General features: G+C 45.3%; 1 protein-coding gene across 1 annotated transcript in view; it reads right to left on the bottom strand.

Annotated features, from left to right (window-relative positions):
- CDH20 (cadherin 20) overlaps positions 1–21474 on the bottom strand; it is a 213135-nt gene extending 191661 nt beyond the window's left edge. Inside the window, exon 1 of the mRNA XM_024984370.2 lies at positions 21384–21474. The gene's annotated coding sequence lies outside the window, so the exon portion shown is untranslated. The remainder of the gene's footprint in view (positions 1–21383) is intronic.
- Positions 21475–21815: the final 341 nt, after the last annotated feature.

Below are 21815 nucleotides of genomic sequence, written 5' to 3'. Positions count from 1 at the left end.
CCCCCCAATAAGAAGGACATAATTTTAAAGTAAACAATGGCTCATTCTCAAGAAAAGACAGTGTTTAGCCTGATTTCACCCCCTACCCATCTCCTCACAGAGCACTATGTGTCTCTGAGAACGTCTACCTCCCTCTGCTCCTCTGTAGCCTGGCTAATGCTAGTAAGCAATGATATTTAAGTTGAAATAATAATTAGTGTTTGTTTAACTCTGAGAGGCAGCTAATGTGGTCCAGCAGTAAGGTAATCACTATTTCTTAAATTTAGATTGGGAAAATCATTATTATTGAAACAGTATTATATGAGGCCCCAGGAATTTGACAGAACAGTTACAGAAATGAAATGGTGGTCCAAGTACCGAATGGTGTCATAATTAGTACAACAAGCATCACTTATAAAGCCTCCAAAATAGTCAAAAGAGAGGCATGCCAGCCACAATTACTTATCATAGAGGGCAAAACTATCCATTTCCTAATTATCATAATCGTGACGCCGCATGGATGCGCATTTGATCATAGCACTTTTGCCATCTGTGATCTGAGGGCTCCACGCGCATCCCCAGGGACCACAGTTCCTGATACAGATAATCAAGAATTCCTTTTATGCTCCTCTCAACACTGCCACAGCTCGGACTGAAATTAGCATCTTTTACAATGAAATACCAGTTGCTGTCACAAACAGACTTGACAGCTGGAGAGAGAGGCCTGTTTATTCCAGTTATTCTTCGCGTCTTCGGTTCATTGTGGTTTATTAAGATGGGTACTGTAAGTTCCTGAATGAGGAGACGCTGATTTTTTGCACAGTGATTATCATTTGAATAAAAGCATTGAGAAGCTGTTGTCAGATGGGACTGGGGGGATGTGATAAAGGTCAAAGATAGAAAACATCACCCTAATAAGCATCTGATTGAAACTATAACCACTTAATTTTCTCAAAATATGTCTTTTTCAGATGACTTTTTCTCACTCTCATGGTTTGAAACATTCAAACCATTTTGAGAGAAACTTGGTAACTACATTGAACACAAACCATGTTACAGGAACTACGCTAGAAGCTTCTACTTGCTATCTCATGACACAGGTGGTCATTGCCTCAATCTAGTGACGTAGGTAATAGGGATGTAAAGAAAGTCGTCGAGTTACTTGGCCAAAGCCACACAACTTGTGCGCGCAGATTCAGGCATTCCAGAACTGCTGCGTTTTCAGACTACCCCATACCACCTAAAAAATCATTTAAAAAAATTCAATTTGCAGTTTCTTTTAAAAATTATTTTATCTGGAGCATGGTTAACAATATTGTGTTAGTTTCAGGTGACAACAAAGTCATTCAATTATACGTGTGCATGTAGCTGTTACTCTGGAAATTCTTTCCCCACTTAGGCTATTACAGAATGTTGAGTAGTGTTCCCTGCGCTATACAGCAGGTCCTTGGTGGTAATTATTTTAAATATAGAAATGTGTACATGTCGATCCTAAAACTCTGATCCACAGCCCCAGCCCTTCCCCTGTGGTAACCGTAAGTTCATTCTTTTAAGCCTGTGAGTCTGTTTATGCTGTGTAAATAAGTTCATTTGTATCATTATTTAGATTCTGCATGTAAGCAGTATCATATAAAATTTGTCTTTTCTGCCCGACTTAGTTCACTAGGTGTCATAGTCTCCAGGTCCTTCTGTGCCGCGGCAACAGCGGTATTTCACTTGTCGTTTCAGTGGCCGGGTGACACTCCACCGTGTGTGTGCACCTCCTCTGCCCGCGCGCCTGTCGGATGCGCAGGCGGCTCCCACGTCCCGGCTGCTGTGAGCACGGGGAGCAGGCCCCCTTCTGAACCACGCTTTTCACGGATACACGCCCGGGAGTGGGGTTGCTAGGCCGCACGGTAGCTCTGTTTGTAGCTCCTTAAGGAACCTCCATGCTGTCCTCCACAGCGGCTGCACCAATTACATTCCCACCAACCGTGGAGGAGGGTATCCTTTTCTCCACACCCTCTCCAGAATTTACTGTTTGTAGATTTTTTAAATGATGGCCATTCTAACTGGTATGAAGTGATATCTCATTGTAGGTTTTGAGGTGATATCTCAGTTAGCAACATTGAATATCTTTTTATGTGTCTCTTGGCCATCTGTATGTCTTTGGAGAAATGTCTATTTAGGTCTTCTGCCCATTTTTTGATTGGGTTGTTTGTTTTCTTGGGATTGAGCTTCATGAACTGTTTGTGAATTTTGGAGATCAATCCCTTGTCAGCTGCATCATTTGCAAATATTTTCTTCCCTCCTGTGGGTTGCTTTTTTGTTTATAGTTTTCTTTGCTGTGCAAAAGCTTTTAAGTTTAATTAGGTCCCATTTGTTGATTTTTGTTTTTATTTCCGTTACTCTAGGAGATGGCTCAGAACAAATATTGCTGTGATTTATGTCAAAGAGTGTCCTGCTTTTGTTTTCCTCTGTTTTATATTATCCAGTCTTACACTTAGATCTTTGTCCATTTTGATTTTATCTTTGTGTATGATGTCAAAGAATGTTCTCATTTCATTTTTCTTACTTGTAACTGTCCAGTTTTCCCAGCACCATTTATCTTTGAATTATGAAAGTATGATAACACATTTACAGGAGACTTGGAAAATACGGAACAAAGTTACATATAGTTCCACTGTATATTACAGTTATTTTTTTAAATAGATAAATTAAAATTTTTAATTGCTGTTTCAATAGCAAACTGTCAAAAATTAATAGAATGACTAGACAGAAAAGTAGAAGGGTATAGCAGGCCTGAAAAGCACTGTCAGCCAATTCAATGTAATTAAGGTTTATACAATTTTCACACAACAGCAGGATAAAAGTACTATTCAGGCTCCCATAGACTGTACACCAGGAGACACGGCAGCGTATCCGGGGACGTACGACAAGGCCAGCGCCGTTTCCTGAGGAGGCCGCCTCCCCTCTGGTGTGCAGCCTCGCCTCCTCTGTCACAGGTCACTGGTCACAGGTGCATGGGCTCACGTCTAGGTTTCCATCCTCCTCCACTGATCTCCGTTACTGTTTCTGTGCCAGCACCGTACTGTTATGATGACTGCAGCCTTGGAGTCAAGTATTAAGTCAGGGAGCCTGCTTCCTCCAGCCCCGATTCTCTTTCTCAAGATTGTTATGGCTACTTGGGGTCTTTTGTGTCTCCATTCAAATTTTAAGATTTTTTTTGTTGTTGTTCTAGTTCTGTGAAAAATGCCATTGGTAATTCCACCAGAATTGCATTAAACCTGTAGATTGCCTCAGACAGTATAGTCATTTTGACCATAATCCTTCAAAACCAGAGAAAAGGGACTTCCCTGGCAGTCCAGTGGTTAGGACTCAGTTCAGTTCAGTCGCTCAGTCCTGTCCGACTCTTTGTGACCCCACGAACTGCAGCACACCAGGCCTCCCTGTCCATCACCAGCTCCTGGAGCTTACTCAGACTCATGTCCATTGAGTCAGTGATGCCATCCAACCTTCTCATCCTCTGTCGTCCCCTTCTCCTCCTGCCCTCAATCTTGCCCAGCATTAGGGTCTTTTCAAATGAGGCAGTTCTTCGCATCAGGTGGCCAAAGTATTGGAGTTTCAGCTTCAACATCAGTCCTTCCAGTGAACACCCAGGACTGATCTCCTTTAGGATGGACTGGTTGGATCTCCTTGCAGTCCAAGGGACTCTCAAGAGTCTTCTCCAGCACCACAGTTCAAAAGCATCAATTCTTTGATGCTTAGCTTTCTTTATAGTCCAACTCTCACATTCATACATGACTACTGGAAAAACCATAGCTTTGACTAGATGGACTTTTGTTGGCAAAGTAATGTCTCTGCTTTTGAATATGCTATCTAGGTTGGTCATAACTTTCCTGCCAAGGAGTAAGCGTCTTTTAATTTCATGGCTGCAGTCACCATCTGCAGTGATTTTGGAACCAAAAATAGTCTTTGTCACTGTTTATACTGTTTCCCCATCTATTTCCCATGAAGTGATGGAACCGGATGCCATGATCTTCGTTTTCTGAATGTTGAGTTTTAAGCCAACTTTTTCACTCTCCTCTTTCACTTTCATCAAGAGGCTCTTTAGTTTTTCTTTGCTTTCTGCCATAAGGGTGGTGTCATCTGCGTATCTGAGGTTATTGATATTTCTCCTGGCAATCTTGATTCCAGCTTGTGCTTCATCCAGCCCAGCGTTTCTCATGATGTACTCTGCATATAAGTTAAATAAGCAGGGTGACAACATATAGCTTTGACGTACTCCTTTCCCGATTTGGAACCAGTCTGTTGTTCCATGTCCAGTTCTAACTGTTACTTTTTGACCTGCATACAGATTTCTCAGGAGGCAGGTGGTTAGGACTACGTGCTTCCAGTTCAGGATGTGTGGGCTCTATCCCTGGTCAGGGAACTAAGATCCTACGTATTGTGTCGTGTAGCGACAAAAGAAAAAGAAAAATATACTACAAACAAAGAAAATTAAAGGTCAATATCACCAGTGAACATGGACACAAAATTTTTCAACAAAATACTAGCAAACCAAATCCAGCAGTGTATCCTATACCATGGTCAAGTAGGATTTATCCAAGGGATACAAGAATTTTTCAATATCGGCAAGTCAATCAGTGTGATACACCATATCAACAAACTGAAAAATAGAAACCATATGATTATTTCAATAGATACAGAAAAGGCTTTTGACAAAATTCAACACCATCTATGACAAAAAGACTCTCCAGAAAGTGGGCATAGAGGAAACCTACCTCAACATAAACAAGCCCATATAAGACAAACCTATAGGTGACATCATGCTCAATGTGAAAAGCTGAAAGCATTTCCTCTGAGATCAGGAACAGGATGAAGAATGTCCACTGTCACCACTTTGGTTCAACATAGTTTTGGAAGTCCTAGCCATGGCAGAGGAGAACAAAAGGAAATAAAAGGAATCCAAATTGGAAAATAAATAAAACTGTCATTGTTTGCAGATGACATGATACCATACACAGAAAATCCTGTGTATAGTAGAGAGAGAGAGAGAGAGAGAGAGAGAGAGAGAGAGAGAGAGGACTCTACATTTCCCTACCTTCTTCTGATAATATTTGCAGTTAGCATTTAATATTGTTTTCTATGTTATTAGGGAAGGTGCAAATACTTTATATATATAATTGAATATTATTGCTTTGAGATTGGCATTATTACTCCCAGTTTTCAAATGAGTGAACTTGCTCAGAGAGATGAAATAACTTGTCCAGGAATTTAAGAAACGTGCCCACAGAGAGGGTCAGGAACAGTGAGATTCCAATGTCTACTGGCTACTCTCCCAGCTGATGCTGCGGAGCTTACCGTGCGGTGGGCAGAGGGACACTCATGTCCAGAGTGTGGGCCGTGCTCTGCTCTGTGGTTCTCAGCATACGATCCTGGAACCAGCAGTGTCAGTTGTTCTGAAATTGTGACTCCTGAGACAGTGCACTTAACAATCACATAGCACTGTTAGGTTCTGTCTTCTGCGATTCACCAAGGAGTTGGCATTTCAAGTTGCAGCTAATGCAGAATTATTGACAATCATTTCCTGCTCTCCCACCCTTATTACCCATTCCTCATGCCACTGAAGAATTGATGCTTTTAAACTGTGGTGTTGAAGAAGACTCTTGGGAGTCCCTTGGACAGCAAGGAGATCAAACCAGTCAATCCTAAAGGAAATCAATCCTGAATATTCATTGGAAGGACTGATGCTGAAGCTGAAGCTCCAATACTTTGGCCATGTGATGCAAGCAGCTGACTCATTTGAAAAGACCCTGGTGCTGGGAAAGATTGAGGGCAGGAGGAGAAGGGGACGACAGAGGATGAGATGGTTTGATGGCATCTCTAACTCAGTGGACATGAATTTGAGCAAACTCCAGGAGAGAGTCAAGGACAGAGGAGCCGGGCATGCTGCAGCCCATGGGATTGCAAAGAGTCGGACATGAATGAGTGACTGAACAAGTGCCACGGAATCGAGGAGCTCAGCCAAGCACCAAAGAAAGGGTTGTGAGCTATGTCAGAGACTGACCAGAGGCTAATGAGTCCCATTTCCTCTTACTAGACTCAAAAAGAGTGCATTTCCCAGTCTCTCTTGCTGTTAGCTTTGGATCATGGGGCAGAGTTCCGGCCAAAAAGGGCAGCTGAAAGTGGCCTCACCATTTTCATTACTCACTATAAAACATTCTGAAAGTACCCCTCCTCCCCCACCACTTTCTGTCTTTGCTTCTCTACTGACTTTGTGCAGAAATTTCTGTTCCCTAGGTAAGGTGGGGCCACAAGCTGGAAGCAGCCTTACTTTCTGAATCACTGCTTGGAGAAAAAGCACTCAGAAGGTCCACCTGACTTGAAATTGAACTGTGATGTGAGGAATAAATAGACAATCACCGTGTTAAACCACTGACATCTGGCATTTTTGTTACAGCAGCTAGCAGATATTACCCTGAATACTGCTTACAGCAACGCCTTGAGCCCTCACAGTGCACCTTTCTTTTCCCAAAGCACAGCAAGCTTCAGCCATTCGCTTGTCATCTCCACAGCTACCTTGACATGTCAACTTGAGACCCCGGGACTCCAGGTCTATAACCCAGGGGACTATTGAAGGGAGTACAGTCTTGATAGAAAGTTGAGTGCTCTGCTATGAAGATAATGGAGGCATGGAGAACACCAACACCATGGAGAACAATTTTAAGCTAGAAATTTAGACAAAAATGACAAGGGATGGAACATAAAGCAGTAGAATGGAGAGAAAAACCTAGATTCTTTAGATACTTTGTGAGACTTGACAGCAGTAGACATTACTAAGTAACTTAAAATTCGAAGGCCAGGCAATCAGTGCAGAGACACGTGGGCTGGGGCGGTGGGAGGTTGGGGAGGGGTGGAGGAGCACCGCACGGCTCCTGCACTGGCAGGAACACTGGCACGGGGTCCTGGAACTGGTCTCAGGTCAGTCAGCTACTGTGTGACCACTGAGAAAGCTGCTTAAACTAAGTTCAAACAACATTCAGGGATTTCTTAATGCTTGAGTCAACCTAAATGGGACAAAACATGAACAAGCTTTATAAGTTAAAACGCTGCTTTTATGGATAGAACGTGTATGTCTGCCTCAAATTCATACCTTGAAACCCTAACTGCCCAGTGTGGCTATATTTGGAATAAAGAAGTAATTAGGTTACATGAAATCGTAAGGATGGGGCCCCAATCCCACAGGATTAGTGTCCTTATAAGAAGAGACTTAGATCTCTCCTCTCCTCTTCTCTCCTCTCCTCCCCTCCCCACCTCTCCTTCTCTCTCTCTGTCCTTCCATACATGCACAAAGAGAATTCCAAGGAGGCAAGCCCTCGTTAGACTCCAACTCTGCTGAGCTGGGACTTCCACTTTGCCACGCAGCCTGTGCTATTTGATATGGCAGCCCGAGCTCTCTCATACATGATCTTGGCCTTATTCTCTAGGAATCCGTTTAAATAATCAGCTCCAGTTTGTTTGTGAAGATATAAACCAAAGTACAGCGTCACAAGCTACAACGTGAGAGTGATGAAAACATCCAATTTTGATATTTTCTTTTATCACACACATATGGCTATTTTGGAGTTTAGCACTTTGGTCTTATTTGGGATGTGGCTGCATTTGGTTTTTAGTCTTGGTTTGGAGAGTGATGGCTTGAATGAACAGATTCTAATTCTTGATACAGAACCTGTAGGTACTGAATCTGTAGATAACCATGTAAAACTAATTGTCACTGTACTGTATAGGAGTGAGTCTTTAAAAGCGCATGCTAACAACCATGAAAAGGGCATACTTCTTTACATGGCAAAAATAGAATGGAGTTATTATAGAATCTGTAGGAAACGCTCATTAAGAACTCAAATTTCTTCTAAATTAGCCTGTTTCCTGGATGTCTCAGATTCAAGCATCTCATCCTGGGAAGACATATTCAGAGAATGACTGTGCTTTAGGTTTAACTTGTAAACGAGTATTTCAAACTGCTAATGGTTAATAAATTTCTCCAGCTTTCCTCTGAAAGTGCCTATCTCCAGGACTTAAATCCACCTGCTTATTTTGGATTCGGGTTGGGTTTGCTAGGAGGAGGCAGATGGTGGAAGTCAAACAGAAGATTTTTTAGCTGGTAGGGCACAGAGAACAGATTTGCCAAAATGCCCTCTGGTGCCTGGAATTTAGGAATGGAGACCACGGCTAGCTGTTGGGTAATTCCGACGCTTCTCACAGCCACTCCTAAAGAGCACACGTTTCAGCCTCTGCAGTCTTCAGCCTTCAAGGCACAGCCCCCATGCAGTTTAAAGAGAAAATTCACTTGCACCAGCACATCATAAAGCTATACCTAGATTCCAAGGTGTAAACATAAATGTAATTATTCATATGCATTTTTTAAAGGCTGGGAAATTTCCTTTCTCCATGCAATTCCGCTTTACAGCTCCTTTCCATGCCTTTCGTGAGTTCCCTTCCTCTAGTGCTGATTGTTCTCTTGTGCCTCTCACCATCGACCTTTGCAGCTCCTCGTTTCCTGGGACGGCAATGACCATCTGGGGTTCCCATCTTTCTGTGCCCGTGCCAGCCAATGAGCTGAGGGGCGTGTGGACTTAGAACATTCACAGCATCGAGCTGGCACAACAGAGTGTTTCAAGGTAGGAAAGAACCAAAAAAAAACGCTTTAGGGCTATCATAAAGCAGCCAGCATTGGTACTGATGAGCCATCACCATTTGGAGCAGGGAACCCTGTGCTGCAGCAAAGGAAAACACACCGTTTCTGTCCTTTGAAGGAGCTATGACTCATTTGAAGGAGGGAAAATATTCACCTGAGACAGCCACCATTGTTGGCAAAAACAGCGTCAAATATACTGCAGAAATGAAATTTAGCATAGGGGACAATGACAGAGGCTTGCGGTGAGGCAGAAAATCTATGGCAAACTGTGGTCTCATTCAGGAAGATAAGTTTTGAGTCATCTTCTCAGAAAAGGATCAGACATAGGTCCAAAGAATTGTGGTTTCTTCAAGAAGAGAGGGTGATGAGCAAGGCTGTAGCAGAAACAGTTCCTAAGAGTGGAAGAGGAAGGAAAGTGACTTTTTTTGGCTTGGAAAGCCTGGACTTTCATTTGAACACATTTGCTGAGACCTAAAATGTTCCAGTGGACGAAAGAATATGAAATCAGTTGTAGCCAAGAGAAGGGTTGTTGGCAGATGGTGCCGAAAACATGAATTAGCACGTGTGAAATTAACTCACAGAGACAAAACTCTCTTTACCAAGGAGGGTAACTTACTGCTATAGTCATCAACTAATGAAACTATGCCCTGGAGGGAGGATAAATACTGATAATTGGCTAAAAAAGGAAAACACCATGAATTTGAAGGAAACATTAGCAACATGTCCATCTCAAAGAGGCTTCCCTGGTAGCTCAGTGGTGAAGAGTCTGTCAGTGCAGGAGACTTGGTTCAGTCTCTGGATGGGGAAGGTCCCCTGGAGAAGGAAATGGCACCCCACGCTGGTGTTCTCACCTGGAGAATCCCATGGACAGAGGAGCCTGGTGGGCTCCAATCCAGGGGATCGCAAAGAGTCGGGCACAACTTAGGGTCAAACAACAACATCAAGCATCTCAAAAGGAAGAAAAAACACAGCCTGTGTTATTTCTCCAAGTCTCTAAAAAGCTCCGCAGGGAGTTTTCCCTCCTAAATGGTGTTGAGAAAACTCCAGATTATCCTGGAGGGAGGCTGTGTGAAGAGAGGGTAGAGAAGAGAGAAGGCATAAAGCGGCTGCTCCAAGGAAGAGCATTATTTCAAGTTTATTGACAGCATCTCATCTCCTTAATTATAGCTTTGTTGACAGCTATTCACTTTGCATGCACGGGATCCTTTCGAAACAATTTGTATTCCAGCTTGCCTTGGAACCAGAGAAATATTTGAGAGAGTCAGTGTTTTGGTTTCTGTGTTTTTCCTAGCGGTAAACAGCCTGGGGTCTGTCAGCCCTGGGTGGTGTCACTGGGGCAGACTCTTCCTGGGTGAACACTCTCAGCACTTCCTCCGATTTCTTGCCCTCATGACTCCTTGAAGGGACTAGGAAGCCAGAGCAGGAATATAGCCAGTGAACCATCCAGTTATCTGGTGTCCTCAGCAGAAAGTAAGGCCAGCCCTGGTCTGTTGAGTGCAGCCCACAAGCTCCCCAGGACAAGTAGAGGGGAGCTGAGCTAAGAAAGGAGGGGGAACACCAGAAGTATCTAGGGGCTTCCCTGGGGGCCCACTGGTTAAGAACCTGCCTTGCAACACAGGGAACAGGGGTTCGATCCCTGGTCAGGGAACTGAGGTCCCACAGGTCTCAGAGCACCTCAGCCCGCGTGCCCCAACTGCTGAAGCCCTGGGACCACAACCAGAGAGTCCGCACCCACAGCAGAAGAGGCCGCCTCACGCAGCAGATCCCGCGTGCCACAAGTCCCGACGCAGCTAACTAACTAGTATTAAACAGGAGAGCAGTGTCTACGCTTGGGCATCTAGACATCACTTAGGAGAGTCCCTTCGTTTTAAACACTGAGTTGCTAGATCCCCAGGCTTACCAATACTCAAGTCAAAGGCCAAGAGCTCTTCCCCAGTCAACCATGAGTGATTTGGAATCATTTACAATTTCACGTAATCCTGACCTTCTGTTCTCTCAATTAGTGTAGCTAATGATCATTGAATTACACTCTGCAATTAACCTCATATGTGCCTAGATTTCCTCTCATGCCAAGCCTCAGAGAGGAATGTACATGTCCAACTTGCATTTTATTTTAGCATTTTTGTGTTTCTTAAAAAACTCTACTTACATTCATAAATAAGGAATACTTGTCAGAAGCTATGCTTTTCAATTTTTTTAAAAAACAATTTTTCTGGGCTCCTTCCATAAATTGTTTATTGTTCAATATGGCTGTGACTTTTCAATGCAGTTGCTTATTTTTGATGTCTTCAATTTGGCTTAAGTATTTCTTTTACCCAGCACCAAATGTATGAAGGTTTTCCTTTTATCTGAAAGATGCAAGAGCTATCTTTGGTATCTCCTGTAGAACATTAGTAGAGGTGAGGTTGGGATGGGAAAGAGAAGGCAACATCTCTAACTTGAAGGCTGCATATTATAATGAAACACACTCCTAGTGGACATTTCCTCTCTAGTCTGTGACACTGTAAGGCCGTGCCTTAGTGGTCACTGGTTTTCTGTACAGTGGTCCTCTGTACATTATTTAATCCTAACCCAGCTATTCATATCCCTTAGCTGGTGACTTCTAAAGGTACAGGACTTAAGGCCATCTACACTTCTCAGAACTGTGAATGAGGGTAGAGATCGAAGCCATATGGCTTTTGACATACTTTGACCCAAGAAGCCTGAAGTCCAGGGTCAGGTTCTGGTAGCAGCATTTGCTTGGTACATTCTTCAGTGCTTGTAGGATGCCTCTTTCCCAGTTCATTCCTAACTTGTTCTGTCCAAATCCCCTGAATAACCTATCCAATCCTACGTTGTGAGCGGCTCACACGTGATGGGAAGCACAGTTTCATGGTTCCATACTGCTTCAGGTTGTAGAGATGCTTCCAATGACTTGTGGTCATTGAGGAGATGCCTTGCTTCTTGATTGACAATACTTCCCACCATGAAGGATATTGAGAACACTTTTTGTATCAGTGTCCCCCTATGGAATCATGTAAAAACCCAGGGGTGGGTACTTGTGAATAAAACACCAGTGTGATAATCTCCACTCCACTTCACAAAGTCATACAAAGGTTCCATAAGCCACAATTTGATAAGGGAGAATGAAACCCTGGTGAGAATACGTTATGTAAGAGACTCAGCAAGGCTGAATTTTAGACATGCGCCTTGGTGGGCTGTGAGCACACTGCACAAAGACTATTTCATTATCAGCAGACGACGTCCGACGTCCTCTTCTGGACGGCAGAAACCGCAGGGTCCAGGGGAGCTTCCTTCCTTTTGACGAAACGGCTGCGCAAAGACATTCTTAGGCGGTTCTTCTTCGTGCCCACCTTTCCAGACAACAGTCAGCTACAGACTTAAAACACTGTTTAGCATCTGCTTTCTAAACTTAGTGCTTAGACCCTAAAAACCCTGTTTTCCCTATTTACTTAAAGTTGATTCAGAGCAATTTACGCTCTTTGAAGGAAGCAACATCATAGATAATAGAAAAAACCAAATAATTTTTAAAATGATGTATTTTAGTTCTCGAAAGGTGTTTTAGGTATTTGCATTTAAATAACCACACGTCTTATACACTAGAAAAAATCATTTCAAACTTAATAGTGTACTCCCATATGCTGAAAGGGTGAGGAGCAGGACAGATTTTGTAACTTGGGACGGACTCAGGCTCAGAGTAGTATGGCTGGGGCTCCTAGCTGTGTGAGGCTGGGGGGGTTACGCCCCTTCTCTGTGCTTCGGTTTCCTCAGTTACAACGTGGTGACGATGCCAGTTCCTGCTTCACGAAGCTCAAGTCAGAAAGCAATGGCATAATGCTGGTGATACGCTTTCCAGAAGGCTTGGCACACAGGAAGTGATTCTTATTCTGTGTGGCACGTGGTAAAGTTCTCCTGCTTATTCTATTCCGTTTACTACAATGACTCTGAATATGTGAATTAGAGAAAATTCAGTGTGCATGCGTGCTAAGTCGCTTCAGTCGTGTCCACTCTGTGTGACCCCGTGGCCTGTAGCCCAACAGGCTCCTCTGTCCATGGGGTTCTCCAGGCAAGAATAGTGGAGTGGGCTGCCATGGCCTCCTCCAGGGGACCTTCCCAACCCAAGTAGAGACCAGGGATGTTGCTAAATGTCCTAAAATGCACCAGACAGCTCCTTTTCACTCCTCTAATAAAGAATTACTTTTGACCTGTGGTGTTGAAGAAGACTCTTGAGAATCCATTGCAAGGAGATCCAACCAGTCCATCCTAAAGGAGATCAGTCCTGGGTGTTCATTGGAAGGACTGACGCTGAAGCTGAAACTCCAATACTGATGCGAAGAACTGACTCGTTGGAAAAGACCCTCATGCTGGGAAAGATTGAGGGCCGGAGGAGAAGGGGATGACAGAGGATGAGATGTCTGGATGGCATCACTGACTTGATGGACGTGAATTTGAGCAAGTTCTTCGACACAGTGAAAGACAGGGAAGGTTGGCGTGCTGCAGTCCATGGCGTGCTTTGTCTGACTCTCACAGACAGTCAGATACGACTGAGCGGCTGAACGACAAATAAAGAGTTAAGAATTATCTGGCTCAACATGTCCTTAGTACCAAGGATAAGAAACCCTGCTGTAGGGAAGACAGTGTAACTGCATGATTAGAACCCCAAACTTGGGAGCCGGAGACACCTGGGTTTGAAATCTGCCTAGGAGACCACATAATCCTGAGCCTCAGATTCTGCATCTGTAAAAGGAAGATGGGAGCTATAGTGGCTTCACAAAGGGATGAATGGGGTCATGCATCTGAAGCCCTCAGCACAGTGTCTGGCACAGGGGCGAGGACTGACTCACGGTGGCTGTTTCCATGGCCCTTCCTGCGTCCTCTCTCAGTGCTGTGCGTTGTAATTGGCCACGCGCACCATGCGAAGGGGAAGTCGCCCAGTCGTGTCCAAGTCTCTGCGGCCCCGTGGGCTGTAGCCCGCCAGGCTCCTCTGTCCATGGGATTTTCCGGGCAAGAAGACTGGAGTGGGCTGCCATTCCCTTCTCCAGAGGATCTTCCGGACCCAGTGGTTGAACCCCAGGTCTCCTGCACTGCAGGCAGATTCTTTACCGTCTGAGCTACAAACTCAGCACAGTGTCTGGCACAGGGTCAAGGACTAAATCATGGTGGCTGTCGTCACGGCCCTGTCTACGTTGTCTCCGAGTGCATTTTAATTGACACAGGTGCACTGCACAGATGTATCTAAAGAAATGGACAGCACTTCTATATCATGAAGAAATCTGTTGTTTTTCTGTATTTAAAGAAAGAAGCCTCAGCAATTTGACCTCAAGTACTCACCAGCCCCATGAATCAGATGATCACCTCTGTGCTTAGCTGCCTGAAGTATTCCACTGAGGTGCTGAACTGCCAAATGGATTAATTTTTTAATGACTACTCAAGGATTTTATTTCCAAATACGAGTATGCCTTATATTTTTGGACTGAATAAATGTTCCCAATATTATTGAGAGGAGAACACAGGCTATGGATAAAGGTAGATGCCATTATAATACTTCAAAACCATAAGATTAATGAAGAAGTACTTTGACTGCTAGATACCATTTGCTTAAAATACAATTTGTAGTGAGATTGTGCTCAGTCTCTCAGTCGTGTCTGACTGTTTTCAACCCCATGGACTGTAGCCCACCAGGCTCCTCTGCCCATGGAATTTTCTAGACAAGAATACTGGGGCGAGTTGTTCTTTCCTACTCCAGGGGTTGCAGGGATTGACCCTGTGTTTCTTGTATCTCCTGCATTCTTTATCACGGCACCACCTGGCAAGCCAAGCAGTGAGATTAATGATAGCACAAATCTTATTTCGTATTTATTTATCAGATGAACATCCTCGGGGGTTCTTGCCAGTTTGTGCAAAAAGTATGGCACAGATTTAGAATCTTATTCAATATCCAAAAAAAGCTTACAAGACACATGCTCTCCAGCGTGGCTTCTTCTCTCAATGGTGTAATGATGATGCCTTTGCAATTCATACTTCCGACGAGGCCTTGGATGTAAGGGATCAAGGAATTTGAAAACGAGATATTGAAACCTGCCTTGTTTCTTAACAATACAAGCAAAATGAAGGAAACCTTTGGGTCTGTGTAAGGGTGGGCACAGAAATGGCTGGCATGTTCAGCTGGCTCCCGCCCCCGCCGCCCCCGTCAAAGTTAAAAGGTACTAAGTACGTGATACTGTGCATTCTACATGTCTACTCGAAACACTTGCATGGAAAAGGATCTTAGATGCAAAAACAGTGCTGAGAATCTTTCAAATTAAAAAAAACACATATTTGGTTTCCTTCAGAGATTACATCTAAATGAAACTCCTTCAGCCATTTTCTAATTAAATGTGCTAAATAAAATTACTTCTTGTTGGTTTTTACAAACAGATTATGTTAAGTTCATTGATTATTCATAATATGTGCACATTAACCCCACATTAGGAATTGATAAGGGTTCAAAGTCACTAGCTTTATAAAATGAAAAAAAGGAATAATGAATATGATATGAAATGCACATTATTCCATCGGAGAAAAATAGTATGTTACAATATCTTTAACCACAAATTTTTATAAATACATCTAAAATACTTATGTTCAGCTGTACTCTTAAAGTGTGCATCAACAATTTCTATCAGCTACTATCTAATAAACTCTGTTCTGATTTACTGGTGAAAAGTGGAAACCAAGGCTTGGTTCCATCCGAAGACATCAGCTAGAGAACAAATAAGCCGCACTGCCCATCTCCCCATCCTGTTTTGACCACAACTTTAGCACCGGTCTTGGTAAACGGCTGCCTCTGGGAACAAGAGGTAATTGAATCTTCTTGCTAATTCTAGCCTGGTTTTCTCTTGACTATTAGCTCCCAATTATGTCACCGCATTACCCTATGTACTGTTCTCCAGGAAAACTCTGAGACCACCTTGTTCATTGAACGAAGGTCAGACCTCAAAGAAAAACAAACAAAAAGCAGCGTGATGATACACGTACAGACATTTCAGCTCCTTGCGGCCCCTGTTTTTCATTCTGTGGACAGTCAACAGAGCTCATCTCGTCATCGGCGGGGACAGGGCGGGTGGCGGGAGTGGGCTGCGCAGAGGGGACCTCACTGCAGGCTTCGGCCCTCCCGTCTGGTGCTGAGTCCGGCTGCAGTTGCACGGTTGGGTCTGAACGTTGGGCTGTGTGTCAACCAAATGTCTGTGACAACCAAGGGGGCCACTGCCGTGGAATGAAGTTATTGTCTGAATTACCCTTTATTAGCTGCCACAGCAGCCTTTGAGTCATAATCGGTCAGTACGTCAGTACTTCAGAGACAGACTCTGTGTGAGGACTTGTGAGTAATGACCATTTGGTAAAGTGTCGTCTTCACCATGGAGCGACGGAGCACAGGCACGCGGCTTCATTATGGAGAGATGCTGAGCATTTAACAACTTGGGTATACGGAAACACACCTGACACTCAGGTAAAACTAAAGGAAAAGGAGAGCCTTTACATCTTTCCCTTTTATTATCTTTTTTAAACTTCCCTCGAACCCAGACTATTGTCTATAATTATGACTATTGGTCACAAGCATATCTCACCAGTTTAGAGGAAGAATTTGAAGTAACAAAGAACATTCAGGTTTTCGACTTATTATAAACTCATCTATCTTGGAAATTCCATTAATTCAATTTTATTTTCCTTATAAAAATGAAATAAATACCTATCTATTGAGAATCTACTATGTATAAGATTCCAGTTAGGAGCATAGAACTATAAAGAAATATCTCTTCCATACAAGATACCTCTTTACTCTTAACATGATAATGGCATTTGTTGGAATACATTTTTAACTTTTGATTAGACTGTCAAACATTCTTATAAATAGCAAAAATACTTCCATTTCAGGCAGTGTTGTACAAGTCTTTGACATTTGTATTTTGCATGGCTGGCCCTTCCTGTTTTGGAAGGAGAAATGAGCTGTATTGCTATAACCTTACTTTGTTTATGTTTAAAAGATCCAACAGTTTATAGTGTCCTTTACTCCTTTATTGTAGTTATTCACTGATGTACTCCCATACCAAATGTTCACTCTTTTATGAGTCTTTAAACTTAAAAACATTACATATACCTTTAGGCAAATTGGACCATTTCTGCTTTGCATTGCACTTGAGTAATGCTTTGAGTTGAATATTCTTAGGGTTCTAAAATTAAGTTAATCCATATGTAATTAGGAATATTCTTAACTAGACAGTCCTGGTTAGCAGATTGGCAGATTACTCTGAAAAACTATTGAGCAAACCATGAATAGCAATTCAATGAGAAAAGGCTAAATTTCTCTTTAAAATGGGTTGTTTCTATAATTTAATGTGGAAATATGATTTTCTATTTTTACTTGCTGTAGACAGTGCGTTTTGTAAAGTAGAACTCTGCCTTCTGAAAGCTCAATGGTTTTGCACCCCTTTTGCTTTTTAACGCTTCAGTACGTGTTCTTCCTTTGCGGTCCTTTTTGATTCAGGACGGATAAAAGAAACTAAAGGTTAGGAAGGACAGTTCTGTACCTCTTAAACAAATGGAGACAGAATGAGTGTCTTGGAGAAACTAAGTATTTCTCCTTATGAGACTTTATGACCTTATGTGATTTATTATGCTTTCTTTATAGCAGAGTGTTTTTATTCCCAGAACATTGACACTTAAGAATGTTCCTTTTTAAAATTCAAATAATGAGAATTTGCTCCATGTTCTGTGTCAACACTGAGATTCAGGGAGGGTTTGAACTAACGAATACGTGGTTCTTCCCTTCCTGCACCCCAGACGCTAAGTACATAATGCTCTCCGTTCCTTTACTCATTTCTTCACTGCAGAAGTCATTTCAGAAGGGATTTATGACAGTGCCATCTTCTAGTAAATAACAATAAGTCACAGTGCACTGCCGATAAGAACTGTAGCTGCTCAGTCACTTAAAAATCACCTTTATTGCTTATGTTTGCTTTTTTTTCCTCCTAAATTAGTATGAAAATACCAAAGAGGCCATTTCTTCAATTAAATGTGAAAGATTAATCACTAGGCAATTTGGTTCACAACAGAAAATATAATTAAGTGTCACAAATGGAATATTTACTTCTTAAACCTTATATATCTGTGAAATATTTGTTGGAGAAGCACAAAAATGTGGTGCTATTTGTGTATATTCTGATTGGGCTGATACTAAGGTTTGGGCTGATACATAGCAAACCTATTAATACTGGAGTTACCTAATGCATTCATTCCTACTGTAGTTTCCCATGCTGACTTTAGAAGATGAGAAATTTTGTCCATAACCAGAGTGGAACCTGGAAGGGGGGAAATGGCAGCAGAGGATCTCAGACTGCCAGGTTCTCGGGGTTCTGGGGAGATGAACATACTTTAAAAAGAGGAAAACAAAGCTAATCAGGACTTTCCTAATACCCTCAGAGTAAAACAAGTAAAGAGAAAAGTGATGTGCTACTTTTCTATTTCTCCCTTGCTCTTATTTTCACTGCTCTGCACTACTGATTACACCACCACCAGATCAGAATGAACAATTAGCTGTCTAATTATTCTAGTCACACCAGCCCACAATGAAATCTTTATTCCGTGTTTACAGCAACCTTTGGCAGAGACTGTCTTGCTGTTTCTAAACTAAGAAGAACTGCCCTTTGGCTCCTCTCAGCATCAGCTGCCTTGGTTTCAGGCTTGGATGCCAATAATCAGACTTCTTTTTCTTCCAGAGTGGACACTCTTTTTTTAGGGTGAAAAGACCTATTCTCATCACCCCCCCATATATTCTGGCTGATTTATGTCCCAGCTACTGCAGCTCTTCCTTCCGTATCTCTTTACATTTTTCCTCTCTCCATAGAACACCATCAGGCCGAAGCCCATTTTAAGTCCAAAATTGTAAAAAAATGCTTAAGCAAACAGTGCTCACTACTATGAGGGAAAGAAAAACACGGCTCCTGGCTTCTGAGTACAGGGAAGTCAAGGAAATCCCTCCTGCTTTCTAAACTGCTAATTTTCTAGCTCAAAAGGCATTCAAAAACTTCTCCACCAGGGAAAAACATACCCACTTTTCAGTGACTCTCTTCATTACTTCCAACTATTGCCTTGAATTTGCCAACAGCTGCACGTCTCTGAGCAGCTTAAGAACTTGGGAGATATTTACAAATATATAAGGGACTGACAGAGTCCACCTGAATCGCTTTGCAAATGCAAGGGGAACGACTGCAGTGAGCAGGCAGGGGGAGAGGAGTTAACAGCAGTCCCAAGAGCGGAGCAGGGCAGTGTCTTTACCAAAGGGAGGCGAGCAAGGCCCCTTGCTTAGCCCTCTTTGGAGCATTGAGTTCTGGTCCTGAATCTGCGAATAGACAACAGCCAGGACTGGGTCGATTGCCCTACACTGTTAAACTGTTTTTTCCAGAAGAACATTTCCCTGCTCTGCAAGGAGGATGGCATCTTTCTTCCTGTTCCAGTCTCCAAAGTCTATGTGATGGCTCCCCTAACAACCCTTCCATGCTCACTTTCTGCATTCCCATTGCCTTTCCTGGGAGAACTGGGCCATAAAATTTTACTGGGGAGAAAGGTAGAAGGGGGCGTTTCAGTAGTATCAACACTGATTAGACTCCCAGGCAACTCTCCCCAAATGAAAGATAATTTTTCTACAAGAGTGTCAAGAATGCTAAGTCATTTTTATGTCTGCACTTTCCTTTTCCATTTTAATTTTACACGGCCACGTGGCACACATGCTAAAAATGTCGCTCCGTAACCTGCAGTGTAGCAAACACCCCACAAAACGTGAAAACTGCGTCTTTTATAGACTGTCTTTTCCCAGGACACTTGCAGCATTTTGGGGATACAAAATTAGATCATCTCACCGTGACCGTTCTATTAGAAAGGCTCGGCTACTCGTGCATTGACAAACAGGGAAAATCGGAAGCACTGGCAAGGGAAGGTCATAGCAAAGTCAATGGCAACAGCCTAAATAGACTCTGAGAGCTTGGTTCCAATTTCTAATACTTCCCGTTTGCTCTCCATTTGTCTCTCTCTTTTCTCTGGCAGGAAGGGATGTGGCCAGCGAGGAGGCTTGACCTCATCTCCTGTTCTTGGCTTGACTCACACGCTGTTCTCCCACCCTCCTGCCCTGTCTTCTGCGTCATCAGCTGGCCAACTCTGCACTCGGGAGCAGCTCGGACCAGGGGCCAAGCCCTGGGGAGGCCACCGCAGGTGCCCTTGTGGTGCCTCTGGTGTTGGGAGCTGGAGCCTGCCGCGGCCAGGTGACGTGCCCAGTGGGATGGCGAGGGTCACAACAAGAGAAAAATATATTTCCAAATTGTAGGAATACACCAAAAGAGACAGCTGAGTCCAGTATGGGATAGAGATTGGCAATGCCTCCACCGTTCTGGAGCCAAAGGACGCTAGAGCAGATAGAAATATAACCCTCATCTAGAGCGCTGGTGCAAGCACGTTGTGAAGTTGCGACTTTTTGCTGTTTCTGGTGTTCTTACGTAGCTCCAGTTCCTTTGCGGGGCGGGGGCGGCGGGGGTGGTTGTCCCTGACACTCCCACAGATCCGAGGGATAATTTTCTTTGATGGGGAGGAGCATCAAGAGATTAAGGGGATCAAGGGACATTTGGGAGCGGGGAGGGGCAGACTGTTTCCAAGCGACTTATAACAATCGGAAGACAAAATCCTTTCTGGCATCCGTGCCAATAACAACAGCATTAATAGCAGTACTAATGATGGCATAGGAAACTCCGAACCTGCTAAGAGACCAACCCCCCAGTGGTCTCATGCCAGCCCTGTTACTCTCAGCCTGTCTTGGGAGGGGGGCGCAAAAAACAGCTCGGCGCTGCCTCCCGGCTGCCCTCTGGGTTCCATCCTCCAGCCCAACCCGAGGAGGATAGCCCGGCAGAGTTATGCTCCGTCGTAGGTCCAGCCTACAGTCTCTCTGTGTTGCTAAGGGCACGCTGGAACTCCGCGAGAGCGTTTCCTCTGCACATCGGCAACTTTCACCCCATCTGGTCCTCCGCCGCCCCACCCCCGGTCTCCATCCACCGCAACTAGAGGGAGCAAAGCCCAAACAACCCGCGCGCCATCCAGAGCGTCCCCGGGAGCATCCGGGCCCGGCGAGCTGGCGGTGTCCGGCAGGTGGCGGGGAAGCGAGTCGCCGCCACGGTCTCCTCCCACGGCCGGACTCGGGCGTGGGTGCCGCGCCAGGCGCGGACGGGGGCCGCGCCAGCCTCCCTGGAGCTCGGGTCTCGGGGCCCCGCCGGCGCGCATCTTCGAGCCGGGGACGCGGCCGGCCCTCTCCAGCCCGCGGCTGCCGGGGAGAGGCGCCGCCACTCGGGGGCAAGCGAGGGTGCAGCCAGGGTCGGCGCCCCCGAGGGTCGCGGGTCCCCACGGCCGGGCGCGCAGCCCCTGGCCCGCCCCACCGCCCTCCCGCTTGCAGAAAGCGGCTCCTCAGCGCGAAGGGAGGCGCCCTCGCGTCCCCTGCCCCCAAAGTCCGAGCAAGTGCAACTCCGACCCGCTGGCAGGCCGGCCGCGGTGGCGGGGAGTTGCGGGGAGAGCGCGGCGCGGGGCCGGAGCGCGCGCAGCGCCCGAAGGGGCTCCCGGGAGCGCGGACCCCGGCGCCCCGAGCAGCCCCGCACCCCGAGCCCGGGACAACGCGCGGCACCCCCACCCCCTCCCGCAGGAGCTCCCCGCTTACCTGGCACGGCCGGCGCCCCTCCGGGGCCGCTCGGTCCAGACTCCTCGGGCCGGCGTCCGGCTCACATGGTGGCCCCGTGCCCCCGGCGGCCGCTGTCCCGCTGGTCCCTTCGCCCCGGCTGGAGGCGCTGCCCCCGTCCCCCCACCCCCCGGCCCCCTCCGTCAGAAGTGGCACAGCGTCTCGCCCTTCGGCTCTTTGGCAAAGTCTCTGCGCGGGCGCCAGGAGTTGCGCTCGATGCCCGGCGCGCCCAGCCCGCCGAGGCCCCGCCCCGCCCGCCGCGGTGCCCGGCGCTGCGCCCGGCCGCGAGCAGAGGCCCCCGGCGCGGTCACCGGCCCCCGAGCGCGGCGCGCGGCCCGCGTCCCCTCCCTCGCGCCTTCCCCAGCCCGAGTGGCTGTCGCCTGCCTGTGCGGGTCCTCATTCCCCTGCTCATGA

The sequence above is a fragment of the Bos taurus genome, chromosome 24 (genome assembly GCF_002263795.3).
Source record: "Bos taurus isolate L1 Dominette 01449 registration number 42190680 breed Hereford chromosome 24, ARS-UCD2.0, whole genome shotgun sequence".
In the NCBI taxonomy this organism is placed as follows: domain Eukaryota; kingdom Metazoa; phylum Chordata; class Mammalia; order Artiodactyla; family Bovidae; genus Bos; species Bos taurus.
The sequence above is the reverse complement of the archived record's forward strand: the minus strand, read 5'-3'. Positions and strand labels throughout refer to the sequence as shown.